We start from the raw sequence: 6,000 nt of genomic DNA, 5'->3' as shown, positions 1-6,000 counted from the left end.
AGTTTTACCACCATTGATGTGCAGTGATCATGGGGTCATAAAGGTTAATTTGTTGCTAGATAATTCTGCCAAACTGAAATCTAAGCCAATGCACAGAAGGTTAATTACAGATTATAGGGAAGCAAAAAAGTTGCTATCTAAAACTAACTGGAGTGAGGTGTTCAGTGGAAAAACTGCAGATGGAATGTGAAAAGTTTTGAAAGAGCAATTGAGTGCAAAAAGTCAAAAAAAATGTTTAACATCAGGATCTAGGCACATAACATCAGGGGGGAATATTTCCATAAGAACAAGATACCTGATTAAGGTGAGAGACAAAAAAATATAAGAAATGGAAGAGAGGTCAAACTACAACTTTTAAAACTGAAATAAATGAGCTGGACAAACAGATTAAGCATAGTGTTAGACAAGATCAAGAAAATTTTGAAGAAAATTTATATAAAGATATTGAGCATAATAGGAAACCTTTTTATAGATACATAAGATGTGTAAGGAGTAAATATACTACACAAATTGATAAATTGTGTGCAGATTCTAAAATTTATTCTCAGACACAACAGATTATAGATATATTTACAAAATCTTATGCAGAACAGTGGCTACACAAAAGGGGTGGTAAGTTGTCCTAGTGACATCCAGGTAACCCCAGATACTGGAATCAAATTAGATTATATTGGAAAAGAACTGTCTAAACTGGATCCAAACAAAGCGCAGGGAGGAGACGGAATAAGTAACAATGATTTGAGAACACTTAAGCAAGAACTTACACTGCCATTGCATCTATTATTCACTAAGTCATATAAATATGGGGATATTCCTCAAGATTGGAGACATGCACTTATTAAACCTGTCTTTAAGGGAAAGGGGAGTAGGACAAACCCAGACTCATATAGACCCTTAAGTCTACTTTCATGTTGTGGAAAAATAATGGAGAAGGTAATACTGGATAAGTTATTGTCAGAACTGGATAGGTTGGGACTTGAAACCATATATCAGCATGCTTATGTTGAAAATAGATCTATTACCACCTGTAACACGTTCTATAAAAATATAATAACAGCTATGAATGACAAACTGTGCTGTGATGTGATTTATATAGATTTAACTTCAGCGTTTGACAGGGTTATACACAAAACATTGATTAATAAATTAGTACAACTAGGTATTGATGCACTGTTGAAAAGATGGATAGCTGCATGGCTTACAAATAGGACATGGCAAGTATCACACACCAACTGGACAGGTGAAATCCTTGGTTACAGTCAAGGTGTCCCACAAGGCTCTGTACTAGGCCCTTACTTGTTTAGATTGTATCTTTCAGACCTTACTTTTTCATCTGAGGTGTTCTACAGTCTATACGCTGATTACCTGAAATTGGGTAAACTGATTACAAGTGTTACAGATAAGGCATGTCTGCAAAATAATTTGACTAAATTGACTATTTGGGCACAGGAGAATAATATGTTGATAAATACATCAAAAACTAAGCATATGAGATTTGGGAGACATAAACTGAAAGGTGAATATTTAATACAGCACACAGTGATTGAAACTGTAGACTCATTTAAGGACCTGGGTATATGGGTAGATTCAGCTATGAGTTTTTCTAATCATATGAACCAATTGGCTAATGATAGTTATAGAACTATAGGTTGTAAAAAAAGATTTATAAAGTCTGGGAAATCAAACATATTGAAGTCATTGTTTGTTAGTTACATTAGACCCAAACTTGAGTATGGAATAACAATATGAAAACCCTATAGGAAAACAAGCATGACTAAACTGGAAGGAGTACAGCTGAAATATACTAAGGGCATCCATGGATGTGAAAATCTAAGTTATTATGAAAGACTAAAATATCTGAACTTGTACGGTGTCTCTTACAGATATTTAAGAGGAGATTTTATTCAGGTATATAGGGCATTTACGGACAACTACCTCTGGGAATGTTTGGGGTTATCAAAAAGTACTAGAGAATCATCAGATAACCTATGTAGAAGATTCTGTAGGAATGAAAAGTGTACTAATTGGTTCTCTGACAAAGTAGCTGATGCTTGGAACAGACTACCAAATTACATTAAAGCAAGTACTAGTTTAGATATTTTTAAGAACAGCCTGGACATTTATTATGGGAACAAGTGTTTTGGCATATTGGCAAGCTAGAATGGCTTAATGCCTGTGCTTGAAACATTTGTATGTATGTATGTGTATATATATATATATATATATATATATATACACACACACACACATATATAAAACATATGCCCATAACATGTTAACATGTAGTGGAGTCATACCTCAGCACCATAACTCTCAACCTTTTAGTGCAAGGGAATGTAATGTAAATATTGCAGTTATAAATGTAGAATGTTGTTACAGTAACAGGGGTTGTGTCAACAGACAGTGATCTATATTCCATAACACAGACAGTGTCTGGGTTGTGCACATGTCCCACATGCATATTCTTTGACATGTGGAAGTGTACTTGAGGTCTTTGGGGCATGTTGTGTGGACAGATTGGTATCTTCTGATGTAGCATTCCTGACCTCATTTGGTGAGACCTGGCTATGTAACTGAGGTTGTGATTGTACCTACATTGACAGTATGATACGGGTATTCAGTGGAGTTAGTGGCGTCTGTCCATACAGGGCATGTGTATAAGCATGGTATTCCCTTTGTGGGGTACATTTGCAGACTCTACAGTTGTTGCAGGTGTCTAGTGGGGAACATGGCCACTTTACACATTTATTTGGCTGTTGAGGGGATGGAAAAGGGTGCCATGTCCTTTTACTTGCTGGATAACACACACTTAGGAGATGTAACATATCAAAGTACTTTCTGATGTCAGTGGCACTGTTGTGGTCAACAGACATGTAGTCCACTGCTATCACACCATGGTTACTATCTGGGCGGCAATATGCAGGGGAACTACGAATATAGTGGTTGTTGCCTAGCCAAGTGTGTTTGTGTACAATACATGGAGGTAGAGTGTTCTCTGAGTAATAGAAGGATTGCCTATATTGTTCATGAATCCATACTGTCACATGTAGGGCTGTGGATTGTCTACACCAACCTCTCTGATGTTTGACATCTGTTGGCCTTGTAATGTGGACATTGTGACATATACTAGGTCCTAAACATAATAATTTAGCAAAACTCACCCCACAATGGATCCTGTTATTACACAATCACAGCAACCCCCACACAGGATACTGATGACAGACACACACATGCCAGTACTGAAATTCAAACCCATACCTAGCTATGTATTGCTACTACAGTGTACCACATTTATCGCATGCGCCATGGAGCTTATAGGATAGATGTTGTCCCAAGGTACTTCTAAGGTGAGGAACATCACCAGCCCTTGCAAATACTGGCATTGGGTGATGTAGTGGGTAAGAGATCCCAAAAACAGTTTTACCCTACACACACATTTACATTTGCCAGGGGTGAGGTTCAAACCTCTATCTAACAATCTTTTCAGACCATTGTGGTTATGCATTTACCACATGCACCACTGACCTTACATGGTTTAGAGTTGGCAGCAGGTAATTCTAAGGTGGATGATATCTGCAGGACTGCTAAAGTCAGGCACTGAGATGTGTACTGGGTGTAAATGGGGCCAAAATATTTGAGGTACAGACATACATTTGTACACACACAAACACTTGCCACAAATGAGATTCAAACCCATACCTACGTAGTCACTGCTACTACACTGTTTCACATTTATGGCACACGCCATGGAGCTTACATGTTGGAGAACTGTGCCAAGGTATCTTTGAAGCTGAGTGACATCAGCAGCAGTGGTAAAGGAGGGGTAAGGGAAATGTGGTAAGTGTGAATGACCACAAAATCAGGTCTCTACATGGATACACACACCCTCTCACACAAACACTCTCATTCACACAGTTGTCAGGGTCAGAACTCCTACCTAACTAGCATGTTACACTATAGTATTATGCAGTTATTGCAAGCACCTTGGAGCTTATATGTTGAAGAGCTCTCCAAAGGTATCTTTGAAGGTGAGTAACATCAGCAGCAGTGCTAAAGGAGGGGTAAGGAGAGAGTAGCAAGTGTGAATGTCCATAAAATCAGTTATCATCAAAGACGCACACACTCTCTCACACACACACACACACACACAGTTTCACAGTTGCCATGTCTGGGATTAGAACTCCTACATAACTAGTATGCTACACTATAGTATTACACAGTTATCACAAGTGCCAGGGAGCTTACATGTTGGAGAGCTGTCCAAACATATATTTGAAGGTGAGTAACATCAGCAGCAGTGCTAAAGGAGGGGTAAGGGGAGAGTAGCAAGTGTGAATGTCCATAAAATCAGGTATAATCAAAGACACACACACACTCACAAACACACACAGTTTCACAGTTGCCATGTATGTGATTAGAGCTCCTTCCTAACTAGCATGCTACACTATAGTATTACAGAGTTATCACAAGTGCCAGGGAGAGTATATATTGGAGGGTTCTCCAAAGGTATCTTTGAAGGTGAGTAACATCAGCAGCAGTGCTAAAGGAGGGGGTAAGGGGAGAGTAGTAAGTGTGAATGTCCATAAAATCAGGTATCATCAAAGACAAACACACACAGTTTCACAGTTGCCATGTTTGGGATTAGAACTCCTACCTAACTAGTTTTCTGTACTACAGTATTACAAGCACCATGTAGCATATAGAGCTGACACTTGGCCAGAAGGTTATTTCAATGTGACTGACAGCAGGAGTGCTAACATGGGCAATGGGAAGTGCAGTGTGTGTGAATGAGCCATAAATCATTCCTCTAGAAGCGCACACACACAACTTTTACATTTGACAGGACTAGGTATGCAAATGCTAGATTAATACTGATTTCTACTATCATGTTACACAGTTATCAAAAGCACCACATACACTATAGGGCTGAGAGCTACCAAAATGAATGTCTGCAGTGATTGACATGAGGACATCATGTGATATTGGCCAATTGGATGTGTGGTGGGTGGGACAGGCCTCATAATGGAATTCTCTCTGTCACTGTTTGTCTCTCTCTTCTCCACATCTATATGTGTGTGTATGTTTGACCTATTATAGTGTGTTGGATATGTGAGAGTATCCCTATCCAATGTATGTGAAAAGCATGAATGATGTACAATTTGGTATGTGTGCACAGACATCTGCAAATGACACACATGTATAGTCCACAGTGCTGTCAGACATGGGCTTCATCAGAGTTTGACTTCACACACTCCATGACATCCATGTTTCTACACCCCCACTCTGTTATTCTATCCTCTTCCTAACATTATGCGAGCAATATCTAAGAAGTGTCCCTATAGTTGGCCCTTCATCCCAGCGGTATTCAAGAGCTGGTCTACAGTTCATGCAGTAGGACATGGTGGGCATGCTACTGGGATTTGTCAACATGGCCTTGCATTTGTGTTCTGTTGACTGTGTTATGTTAGTTGGGACCCCATGAGATACCATACATTGGCACTATGGGTGAGGCACAGGCCTTTGACATAGGACTGTAGGCCATTTGGTAGTGATGTAGGCCAGTGTATTCTATCACTCCTACATTCCCAGGCTGCGAGCCAGTGGATTCCCCTGGGGTGACAGGGTAAGTGTGTGAGGTGTTAATGGCAATAGTTCCTGTCCATATTAATCCATTGGTCTGGATGCAGGCAGGGTGCTGCTTACAGCTAGGGACACACTTGCATAGAAGACCTCTTCAGCATGCTGCATTCTGTGGGTATTCCCATACAGAAATGGGGTCATGCTGTACTCATTCCCAACAGCAAGGATATGACCTATGATAAACCTGTGGCTGATAGTGGGGTGAGCTGAGTGCATGTGTGATTTGGAAGCTACTTGCAACTGGCTCACAGATATACATGGGGCATTCCCCTTATGCTAGGACATAGGCAGTCTCTCATTACTTCATAACTGTGCCTTTTCTGGTCTGCCAGTGATTGGCCAAACTACATCAGTATTCCA

This window comes from Protopterus annectens, chromosome 3.part0 (assembly GCF_019279795.1).
Source record: "Protopterus annectens isolate FY-2018-M chromosome 3.part0, PAN1.0, whole genome shotgun sequence".
NCBI lineage: Eukaryota > Metazoa > Chordata > Ceratodontiformes > Protopteridae > Protopterus > Protopterus annectens.
The sequence above is the reverse complement of the archived record's forward strand: the minus strand, read 5'-3'. Positions refer to the sequence as shown.